General features: G+C 42.9%; 2 long non-coding RNA genes and 1 pseudogene across 3 annotated transcripts; 2 read left to right on the top strand and 1 right to left on the bottom strand.

Moving 5' to 3' along the window:
• The window catches only part of LOC113651644, a 125,999-nt pseudogene that overhangs the window by 59,166 nt on the left and 54,505 nt on the right, over window positions 1-12,328 (top strand).
• LOC113638278 lies at window positions 135-1,818 on the bottom strand. Of its 2 annotated transcripts, XR_003439552.2 has the most exons (4): window positions 1,782-1,818; window positions 1,589-1,685; window positions 1,221-1,437; window positions 135-1,081 (listed from the first exon to the last, which is right to left on the bottom strand). It is a non-coding gene; the product is annotated as an uncharacterized LOC113638278 (long non-coding RNA). The 2 variants fall into 2 exon arrangements; XR_003439551.2 differs by having other exon boundaries at window positions 136-1,081; window positions 1,589-1,804.
• Window positions 2,017-3,322, top strand: LOC125141239. The gene is made up of 2 exons (XR_007140617.1): window positions 2,017-2,396; window positions 2,581-3,322. It is a non-coding gene; the product is annotated as an uncharacterized LOC125141239 (long non-coding RNA).

Here is a 12,328-nt window from a genome sequence, read left to right on the forward strand (position 1 = left end):
GCTTTATGGGAATATGACACCCATCAATGCAGCCAGTGACTCCAGGGAAATTGCCATATTCATAGAACTGCACCATGTAGATGGCTTGGGTAGCAGCATCAGGGAACTTGATGTCGTCCTTCAGTTCTATGAATATGGCAATTTCCCTGGAGTCACTGGCTGCATTGATGGGTGTCATTCCCATAAAGCGTCCCTACACCAGATGCTGAAGAGTACAGGAATCGTAAAAACTGGTTCTCAATAAATGTGCAAGGTGTGTGCACTCCAACTATGCAGTTCTCCAACATTGTTGCACGCTGGAAAGGTGCAACTCATGAGTCAAGGATTTTCCAAAACTCCTCTTTGTATGCTCATTTGGAAGAAGGACAACATAGTGGAATCATACTTGGTGGCAGTGGGTATGCACAGAACTTCTTGTTCACCCCCTATCTTCATGCAGTCACACCAGAGCAACAGAGGTACAGCCAAGCACACCTCCGCACTAGAGGTATAGTGGAGCACATGTTTGGTGTATGGAAGAGTCGTTTTCAATGTCTCAGATGCACACTGCGCTTTGAATCAAGAAGATGCTGTATTGTGATAATTGCTGCAGCAGTGCTTCACAATTACATTAAAACAACATGGCTGGCCAGATCCTGAAATGAAAGACGACAGTGACCTAGATATTCCCATTGTTGAAGCCAACAAAGACAGATATGGACCAGCCTGCAGAGATGTTTTTGCTTTGCAGCATTTTTCACAAAGACAATGAATTATGACAATTGCCCTGTATTGGTTTCAAGATTATTTTCATTTAAGCAAAGGAAATTTCAGAACCCAGAACTGGACATCATTTGCTGCTTCATGTTTCTCTCCTCCTCCTCCAAGCCAACTCAATATGAAGGATTTTCATCATTTATTTCATGTTCTTCTTTTAAATACTTTAATTTGTGCTCATGATAGTCCATGGGCAGTTTCTCATGTATGGTCTGTCTCTTGGTCTTTCGGCCCAGATTAGCGACACCATCTTCCCTCCCGGCTGCCTCAGATGTAGTGGGCTGACATGTACCCTCTCTCGGGCCCTCCAAGCTTACGTGGTCATCTGAAAAACATTGTATTGATGATGCATCAGAGAACAATACTTGAGTTGAGTTCTTTGCTTATTTTTGTTTTGGAGACATAAGAGATGACGGACATCATTACATATTCACTGAAATCTGAGGATGGCACATGTTGCCTACCAAATGAAGATTGGACAGGTGCCCCATCTGAACTGTCCATATGGTCATCATCTGGGAAACCTTCCAGGGGTTGCTGGCTATCAATGAGGGAACTCAACAAGTCTCCCATGTCATCGGCCTCTGGTCTTTCCGGGAGTCCACCACCAGTCTTGAAATGCTCCCTACGAGCAGCAGCATTTGTCTTCTTTAATTGAATTTTTATGTTTTTCCAGAGGATCTTGGAAAGATGACAATTTATTAGTAATTATTATACGGTTTCTTTAATTTCTGAATTACAGATATGTTAAAGTACCACTGTGTGTGCAACACAAAACAAAACTTTAAGGACTGATTTGTAAAAGTGGGAAACCTAATAAATACACTCTTACCTGAAGTTGCAGGACTGTCCTTTGGCTTACTTTTTCATTTGAGTTAAATTCAAATTCAGAGAGCAAATTTTACTCCAGGCATTCCTTTTCTTGCTTTCTGTTGATGAATCATGCTGTTTCTTCTCAATAATTGGGTGGTTTGACAATAAATGTTTTTCAAATTCACAGAAATGTTTTGAACGTTTCCTTTTACCTTTGTCCATTGTTTGGTTCGATGATTTACTCCAGTTCCACACAATGCTAATATGTTTCAAGATTCCATCCCTGGTTTTTGAAGTGTCCTCAGGTAATCACTATGCGCTAGTCATTAATATAATCAGGCTTCACAAAGAGTAGCCTGTTAGTCCTAATTTAGCTTGGTCTGTGACTCTCTAGTCTACAACTAATTAATCTCAATTTAAGTAGTGTCTCAAAAAGCCTTTTTTTTATTCTGAATTAATTTAAGAAGAATTAGGCTAGTTCTGACTTTATTTAATCCCTGTCTGGGAACCCGCCCCTTAGAGTTAAGTCTGACACGCAATGACTTTGAGTTCAATGCCAAATATTACCTCCAGGAGGATTTTTTGATGTTTATTGAGGTTTTAAATTCCCACCATGAGGCAATAAAAACCACACACACTATACAGAATGACATAGTGGAGTTTTTAGACACACAGACCTTTTTTTAAACCTTTAGGAAATGGAAAAAAGGGCCTGGCAACTAAGGTGTTTTTTAAAGAAACAGATAGACACGCACTGTTGCATAAGGACAGCGATCACCCCAAGCAGAATCTGCAGCTTTCCCGAGGACATGGAGGAGGCAACACAGGTACGGTTTAAGGCACTTAGATCCAGAGGTTATGCTGGTTGATTCCTGCGGAAAATTAAAAAGGAAGTAAAACAAGGGGGGGATGGGATGGATGACACAGCAGAGATGGAGGGAGGAGAATACTAAACACCTGGGATCCCCTTGGCTTGAATGAAAAATAAAGACAATGTTTTTTCTTCCCAAGAAGGTAAACTTGGTGGGACAGTGACTCCCTCTCCTTGACACCCCTCCCCTGGGGGAATCATATACATGAAGAAAACGGTTGTTTAATGGTTGAAGACATCAGGAAATAGAAAACAGCAAACAAGACCTGTTATTTATGATTGTATTTATTTGTTTGTTTGTTTGTTTGTTTGTTTGTTTGTTTATTTATTTATTTGACTTTTCACTTTTTTTGCAGTGATGGATTGTGGTTTAAATTGAATTATGTACACTTTTGATTGTGTGATTTATATAGCACTAGGACTTGGCACTTAAGGGTTGGAAACAGGTTGCACTTAAATACAACCGTAGCAATTCTGATAATAGGTCATTTCATAACATCTTTCTTCTGTTTACATAATTGGTTCGGTTTAATTTAAATTTTTTGAAAACACAATTGATGTCTGGTTGTCCTCGTGGGAGTTGGGAAGTGGGGGGTGGGTTGGAGCTGGGGGAGCTTTTGCTTCCGGTCGTAGACCCAATCCATAACCTTGACCAAACCCTGACCCAATTCCTAACCTAGCCCCCCACCCGTATCCTGATCCCTAACCATAACCTAGTCCCCCACTTCTATCCTGACCCCTAACCATAACCCAGTCCCCCTCCTGGTCCGAGCCCTGGCAGATATTGTTTTTAAGGCCTCTGATTGACCGTTTTCCTCCTGTTTTATGGCAATGTCTGTTGTTAAAATTGCTTCACAAATAAAACATTATTGTAAATTATTAGTCAGTTTGTATAGATACATTTTTGAAGCTATAAAATTGTGCACTTTCACAATTTAAACATTGAGTTTCTGGTGGAACTGATTTCAGTCAGTATACAGTATGTGAGGAAGATATAATAAATGAATTATAGAAGAATTTTTTTCAGCGTGGCGGTGGAAGGTATATGACCTGCGGCCTTATGACCGTTTGCCCCTCATTCAGGCCATGGAACAGGCATGTGATCTTATTGAAGCAGCTTCAGTACTGTAACTGATTATGGTAAGAAATACTGTAAGTATTGAAATAAATACTTGAAATATTCAGTCTGCAGCATCAAGTGTTGTGGAGTGCTTGGTAAGGTTATAGTAGGCCTACAGTATTTGTCTACATTCACGATGAGTCACAGAGGAATGCGAATCCATGTGCAGTTACTCCTTTTAATTGACAAACAGGAAACAAGTAACAAGTGAACAAGCAGGCAAAACAGATCAGAACACTGTGCAGGACAGGGAACAGGAACAGAGACATAAACAGACTACATACTAAACACTAAACAACGACTCACAACCGGGAAGTGAACAAAACAGAGTACATATAGTGAACGAGAACCATTCACAAGACAGAGACAGACAAGGACTAAGACAAAACACCTGGGGAAGAGATTGAATGCAATTAAATGGTGGGTCGGGTTCGTATAGTGGCGGCGGCTATAGCCGAGCAGGAGGCCAGGGCGGCGCCGGCAGAGCAGGAGGCCAGGGCGGCACCGGCAGAGCAGGAGGCCAGGGCGGCAGAGCGGGTGAGCGGGGTGGTGCTGGAGGCGGAGCCGGAGACCAGGGCAGGACTGGAGACCAGGGTTGTGCTGGAGGCGGAGCCAGAGACCAGAGCAGGACCGGAGACCAGGGTGGTGCTGGAAGCGGAGCCAGAGACCAGAGCAGGACCGGAGACCAGGGTGGTGCCGGAGGTTGAGCCAGGGACCAGAGCAGGACTGGAGACCAGAGTGGTGCCGGAGGTTGAGCCAGGGACCAGAGCAGGAGGGACAGGAGGTTGAAGGGCTGGCAAATCCAGCGAAACGAAACACAGGACAGATAAAACAGGAACATTAATAGGTTCAGGCCAGGCAAAGAGTTCAGGGAGTTTGGTTGTCACCATGTCGACTGCGTTCTCCGACTCAGTCATTTCGGTTGACCCGGCCGGTTCGGCCGGTTCAGTCGACCTGGCTGGTTCGGCTGGTTCCATCAACCTGGTCGGTTTTGCTGGTTCCGTCGACCCGGTTGGCCCATCTGGTTACATCGACCCGGGCAGTTCGGCTGGTTCCGTCGACCTGGTCGGTTCGGGTGGTTCCGTCAACCTGGTGGGCCCATCTAGTTCCGTCAACCCAGTCGGTTCCGTCGACCCGGTCGCCCATCTGGTTCCGTCGACCCGGTCGGTTCGGCAGGTTCCGTCGACCAATTCGGTTCTGTCGACCTGGTCGGCCCATCTGGTTCCGTCGACCCAGTCGGTTCGGCAGGTTCCGTCGACCCAGTCGGTTCCGTCGACCCGGTCGGTTTGGCTGGTGCCGCCGACCCAGTCGGTTCCGTCGACCCGGTCGCCCATCTGGTTCCGTCGACCCAGTTGGTTCGGCAGGTTCCGTCGACCAATTCGGTTATGTCGACCTGGTCGGCCCATCTGGTTCCGTCGACCCAATCGGTTCGGCAGGTTCCGTTGACTCGGTCGGCCTATCTGGTTCTGTCGACCCGGTCTTTTCCGTCGACCCGGTTGGTTCGGCAGGTTCCGTCGACCCGGTCGGTTCCGTCGACCCGGTCGGCCCATCTTGTTCCGTCGACCCGGTCGGTTCGCAGGTTCTTTCAACCCGGGTCGGTTCGGCAGGTTCCGTCGACCCGGTCGGTTCCGTCGACCCGGTCGGCCCATCTGGTTCCGTCGACCCGGTCGGTTCGTAGGTTCTTTCAACCCGGGTCGGTTCGGCAGGTGTCGACCCGGTCGGTTACGTCGACCCGGTCGGTTTGGCAGGTTCCGTCGACCTGTTCAGTTCCGTCGACCCGGTCAGTTCGGCATGTTCCGTCGACCTGGTCGGTTTGGCAGGTTCCGTCAACCCGGTCAGTTTGGCAGGTTCCGTCGACCCAGTCGGTTCCGTCGACCCGGTCGGTTCCGTCGACCCGGTCGGTTCCGTCGACCCGGTCGGTACGGCAGGTTCTGTCGACCCGGTCTTTTCCGTCGACCCGGTTGGTTCGGCAGGTTCCGTCGACCCGGTCGGTTCCGTCGACCCGGTCGGCCCATCTTGTTCCGTCGACCCGGTCGGTTCGCAGGTTCTTTCAACCCGGGTCGGTTCGGCAGGTTGCGTCGACCCGGCCGGTTCCGTCGACCCGGTCGGCGCATCTGGTTCCGTCGACCCGGTCGGTTCGCAGGTTCTTTCAACCCGGGTCGGTTCGGCAGGCGTCGACCCGGTCGGTTACGTCGACCCGGTCGGTTTGGCAGGTTCCGTCGACCTGTTCAGTTCCGTCGACCCGGTCAGTTCGGCATGTTCCGTCGACCTGGTCGGTTTGGCAGGTTCCGTCAACCCGGTCAGTTTGGCAGGTTCCGTCGACCCAGTCGGTTCCGTCGACCCGGTCGGTTCCGTCGACCCGGTCGGTACGGCAGGTTCTGTCGACCCGGTCGGTTCCGTCGACCTGGACGGTTCGGCAGGCAGAGCAGGAGGCCAGGGCGGCGCCGGCAGAGCGGGGTGGTGCTGGAGGCGGAGCCGGAGACCAGAGCAGGACTGGAGACCAGGGTGGTGCTGGAGGTGGAGCCAGAGACCAGAATTCCATAAGGAAACTTAAACCTTAGTGAATTAGAGTTACAAGGGCACTTAACGCATACATGTAACTCTATACTTTGCTTTAACACAAATTCAAGGGTGATGCAGCAGCAGATATCATACTGATACCAGCTGTATTCTTTTGTTATTTCAGTTGAAAGAGGCCATTGTTTGTAAGTTTATTTGTTTATTTAATATTATCCTTTTTTTTTAAAAAAATTATTATTTTCACTACATTTAAAAAAGAAGATTTGCTGTACATTTAACAAAGATTGGATAAGGGCGTCTGCCAAATGCTGTAAATGTAAATGTAAATGTAAGATTATTATCATTGGAATTAACGCTGAAATGTTTCCTCATAAAAGTTACCTTTATTTCTAGTATTTATTTAGTAGTTTACTTACAGTATGTATTTTAGTTAAACAGAACCGGCTCCCTCTTCCTGCTTTTGCTTCCGCTCGCAATCTGGAGGCAGCCTGACACAAAATAGGAAATTCTTGTTCAAAAAGAACAAATCTGCAATTTTTATTTACAAGAATGTACAAAGATTCCATATGAAATTCCTTTGACTTTTGCTATCAGTTTGTGTTTTTAAATGTAGACAGTATGATAAGCAATGTATTTTAGACCAGGTTTAGACACCATGCACATTTCAGACCATAACACGTCTACTTCTCTTAATGAGATGCAGTAGAGCCGGATGAAATATAAAGCTAAACAGTGACAATGACACATAATTTAAATATCTCTCTTCTCTGTCAGAGCTATTCATAATCTGTCCTCTACTGCTGGTTTCTTTCCTCTCTCCATTAGTGCAGTGAGCATCATTATACTTCTAATTATATTCTCATATGGAGTCATTGTAACTTTGCTTTTTATGAACTTTTGGATTCATTCATTTCATTTCCCTTTTGTGAAACATTATAGTTATTTCTGAACATAAATATCCACAGTGAGCTTACAGGCAGACCACCTATCTGTCTGCATGGTGCTGTTGGTCCATGACCTTGTGAACCAGTATCCATGTTTTCATCGATACAGACTTCAAAGAATTTTTTTAAGTCATTCTGGACGATGTCGTCTGCAAGGTGTTGTAAATGTAAATGTAAATCTCCATGTGCCCTGAATGAAAAATGCAAATTGTAGTTCTGCTGAATGGTTTACATTTTAATGACTGAATTTTTTGATGTCAGTGGAATGCAGGAGCATGTGTTTATGTAAAATGGGATAAAAGGGATGGAGTGATTTGCATATGTCATTTTGCCTGAAGGAAGATGAGTAAGCAGCTCAGTTTTAACAAAAGATAATAATCTCTGAAGGTCAACGTCACGTTTCTTAGATGAAGCACTGCACAACACATTTATTCACATAAGCCACAATCTAGCATAATTTTACCCAGTAAAATAAACACATGAACATGCGTTACAGAAACATGACACAAACAATGATGGCCAGACAGACACAAGGGCAGGTATAAATAAGGCAACACCTTAGGCATGACAAGCAACAGGTGGGAAAAGACAGACGGCCTTAAAACCAGAATCTCTGCCAGCAGCCCAACTAGTAGCCTGACAGAATTGTCCCAGAAGTTCATGACAGACACAGAGTCAAATTAAAACCATAATATTCATGGTTTTTCTTTATATTTCTGATATTTATACGGGTAAATGTGTGCAAAAAGAACAGCCAAGAACAGAAATATTTACAGTTTCCATGTCACAGTTTCTCTGTTTACTCCTTTTACTTGACTCACATTTCCCCATGTCTTGTACCTACAATACTAGCCTTGTTGTCTTTCCTATTTATCTGGTAAGTTAGCTATAAACTGTTCTGTTGCTCAGCAAAGTACTCATATCATATCATATATGGTAATGAGCGGGTTCTCTCACCACTTTTGCACCATTTTACATAGGAGCATCAGGGCCTGTGACTATAAGCGATGTTTTAGCTTAGTGATTGTATATTGTATATAATGTATATATTGTATATATCCCCAATGAGCAAGCCTGAGGCGACTGAGGCGACTGTAGCAAGGAAAAAGTCCCTTAGATCGAAAAGGAAGAAACCTTGAGATGAACCAGACTCAAAGGGGAACCTCATCCTCATTTGGGTGACAGTGGAGGGTGTGAATATAAATATACAGTCTGATAATTGTGTATTGATGAGGAGGTTGTTGTCCTCAAGGACCACTTGGAGTTGATATCTCCTCATAGAATGTCCGAATGCTTCATGAAGCAAAGTCCAACTGGAGCTAGAACATCTCTAGATGCCTCAGGATACTCACATGGTTGGCTTCATCTCAATAAAGGTCAAAAATCTTCATGACATGGAAGACAATCGGAGCTGTTACAATCTCTGGATGCCTCTGGATGGGTAGAAAAATAGAATCAGTGTAGAGGCGTAGCTGTTGTTCATAATATTAGGTAACGTCCATGTATTAGAGCACAATATTAGGGGATGTATTATGTGTACGCCTGACTAAAGAAATATGTCTTTAATCTGCATTTAAACTGGGAAAGTGTGTCTGAGCCCCGAACACTATCAGGAAAACTATTCCAAAGTTTGGGAGCTAGATAAGAAAATGCTCTACCACCTTTAGTAGACTTAGATATTCTGGGAACTAGCAGAAGTCCTGAGTTTTGTGATCTCAGAGAGCGTGAAGGATTGTAACGTGTTAGAAGACTAGTTAGATACATGCGATTTAAACCATTAAGAGCCTTGCGTGTATCGTCAGCATAAGAATGGAAACTAATCCCATTCATTCTAATGATGTTTCCTAAGGGAAGCATGCATGTTGAGAAAAGCACAGGTCCTAGAACTGGTCCTTGAGGGACCCCATAATTAACTGCCAATAAACTGAAGGATTCTCCATTTAAATCTACAACACTTCAAAGATATTGTTCTCCTGTCAGAAGGAGCAGTGTGGAACTGACACAACCTTTTCTAATTATTTAGACACAAACAAAAATTTTGAAATTAGTCTATAATTTTATAATTTGTTAGAAATTATGATAATATATATATATATATATATATATATATATATATATATATATATATATATATATATATATATATATGAGAATATATGATAATTTTATCATTTATTTTAGACATTTTGCTTTCACATTTCCTTATATTTGACCCAGTTGGCTTATTTGAACTTTTTAATACTGAAAGGAAAACGATCACAATCTGTTGTATTCTGTATATACTGTAGAAACTAGTGTGTGTGACGGGTCTCCTGCTTCCCTGCTACGGCCGGCCAGTGGGTGGAGCTGTGTTGCTAAATCGGGTGCACCTGTTTCTTGTTATCTCTCCTTATTTAAGTTTGGTGTTGATTGTGTTTAGAAGATCTTTTTCCGCTTGGGATCTGTTTGAGGTTGTTTTCTGTTTTTTTCTTTATTATTTAATTAGTATTGTTTTCCATTTGAGTTCTCCACTACACGGTTACTTGTAAACTGTTAAAACATTCTGCCAAAGCTCAGATTAATTATCCACAATTATTTGTCAAATAAAAGATTAACTGGTATTTTGGTTTTCACTGCGTCCTCCCTTTTTTTGTCATGACTTGAGCTGGTTGTGACAAAAGTGGGGGCTCGTCCATGTTTGTAATTTGAGTATGTTTGTATACGACTTTAATTTGGTTAATTCGTTGTAAATTCCGTTGATATTGGTTATTCTTTGATCCTTTAGTTTTGGAGTGCTGCAGTGAATTAGGTATATTGTTTACTTTTGTTCTTGTAAGCATTTGTGTGGAATTGCATTTGGTAAGTAAGCTGTTTTGATGCATTTTACGGGTAATAATTTTAGACTGCTTTTCCCTGGTTAGGAAAAGAGGGTATCCTTAACTGGATGCTCTGTTTGTTATTTTAGTTTCTTTTTTTTGTATGGTGAAAGCGGTTGGAGCTGTAGCTCGGGAACACGTCCGTGTTTTGTAATGGCAACTAGTCATTTGCTTGTTGTTGTGAACACTGGTTTATAGTATGTAAAGTATAGTGAGCGCACGAGCCCTCCAGAGCTCCGCGAAGGCTTGCAAGGGTTTTCCCTCTGCCTGGAAGCATGCAATTTTGCATGTATGCATGTATGGATCGATCAGATGGATGGCTGGCTGGCTGGCTGGCTGGTTTATTTAGTTTATGGTTTAGTTAGGTGGAACTGCACTTAAATTTTGTTACCTATGTATTAAAATAGGCTTACCTTGTTATGGCTTCTGTCGAGGAGTTTATTAAAACTCCGTCAGATGATCTTTTGGATGTCTTTTCTAAAGACCAACTTTTGGAGGTCGCAGACTGTTATGAAAATACGTTGTCCGTCCAAGATAAGCGTTTAAAAGATACAATTAAGGCTGTCATAACATCTGAACTGAATGCACGTGATGTGTTAAAGTCGCAGCCAGAACCTGTTGTTAATGTTGTTAAATCTAAGATGTCCCATTTGATGTTTGAACAGCAAAAAGAACTGTTGTTGCTTGAAGCTGAGACTAAAGAAAAAATAATAGAAGCACAAAGACGTCTCGAATTATCTAAAGTTCAAGTGCAGCAACAAAAATTAGAACTTTAACGTTATTGCTTGGATTTGATAAGAGATGGAAGAATTTCTAGCACAAATGGGTCAGGAAGTGAGCATGGTTTGCGTGACTTTGTTTTGAGTAATTTGAGACTAATTCCGAAATTTGATGAACAGGATCTGGAACGGTTTTTTGTATTATTTGAACATGTTGCTGAGGCAAGAAATTGGCCAGATGACCAATGTACTTTGATGTTACAATGTATTTTTTACAGGCAGGGCTCAAGAAGCGTACTCCTCTCTTAGTACGGAGGATGTGGCAAAGTATCAGACTGTAAAGACCGCAGTTTTAAAATCCTATGAATTGGTTCTGGAGGTATACAGGCAGAAATTTAGGTTTTGGAGAAAAGGTGAGAAACAGACATATGTTGAGTTTCTACATGACATTTCGATGTACTTTAATCGCTGGTGTATGGCTTCTGAGATTGAAACACTAGACGACTTAAAGGATTTGATTGTACTTGAACAATTCAAAAATTGTATTTCTGATCGTGTAGCGACCTACATAAGTGAACAAAAATCTCTTACTGCGTACGACGCAGCTGTTTCAGCCGATGAATTTTCATTAATTCATAAAACTTCAGCAAATAGAATGTATGGAGATCCTAGTCGGAATGAACTGTGGCATAAATCCACTCTGCCTAGTAAATTTCAGCATGATTTTGTTGGAGGACAAGATAAAAATAATGTGTAATTATTGTCATATATTTGGTCATTGGTAAATTGAGTATTCGATGTTAAAAATGAGAGAAACGTCCAAAACCAACTCAATTTCCGCCTGTTAAACCTGTTGCTTTAGCCATTTCAGCCTTCTCATTCCCATGAGCAAAAAAATTGCACACCTTGCGGTCCGACTTTTAATCCTTTTATTACTGGTTATGTCGGTTTGCTTGATTCTGCAGCAAATGTGCCTGTAAAAATCTTGGTTTGTCTGAATCCTTCGTTTTAAAGTCAGTACTGCCCTTTTCATCCAGCTCGTATACGGGAGATAATGTGCTGATACTTGGCATCGGTATGGATGTTATGTCTGTTCCTCTCCATCGGCTTTTTCTGCAATCTGATTTAATTCAGGATGAAGTGGAAATTGGTGTTCGTTCTTGTTTGCCTGTTGAGGGAATACAGGTTATACTAGAGAATGATTTGGCTGGAAACAGTGTTTGGAAAGATTGTTTGTTGAACTTGGTGGTGACTCCGTCCCCAGTAATTCATGAATCAAGGAATGAAGGGCATTCTTCGTTCATTACCACGGTTTTGCCGTCCTGTGCAGTAACACGGGCCATGTCAAAGAACCAAACGGTTGATAAATGTGACAGTCCAAAGGAGACGGGTACTTTGGAATTTCCTTCAATTTTGTCAGTAGCGTGTAATGATCTGGTGATGGAACAAAAAGTGGATTTCACCTTAAATGAGCTGTTTGCTTGGGTTGTTCCATGTGACTCGATTGCCAACCTTCCATCGGGTTATTACCTGGATGACGGTCTGTTGGTTTGAAAATGGGTACCACATGGTGATCGGAGACCCCATTGTACAAGTTGTTGTTCCTCAGAAATTTCGGAACCTTGTGTTACAAACTGCACATGATGCATCTGATCATTTGGGTTTTTAAAAAACCTACAAGTTGCTCTTAAAAGGGTTTTTTTGGCCGAAATTACAGCGGGATGTTTCTA

The sequence above is a fragment of the Tachysurus fulvidraco genome, chromosome 5 (genome assembly GCF_022655615.1).
Source record: "Tachysurus fulvidraco isolate hzauxx_2018 chromosome 5, HZAU_PFXX_2.0, whole genome shotgun sequence".
Taxonomy (NCBI): Eukaryota; Metazoa; Chordata; class Actinopteri; order Siluriformes; family Bagridae; genus Tachysurus; species Tachysurus fulvidraco.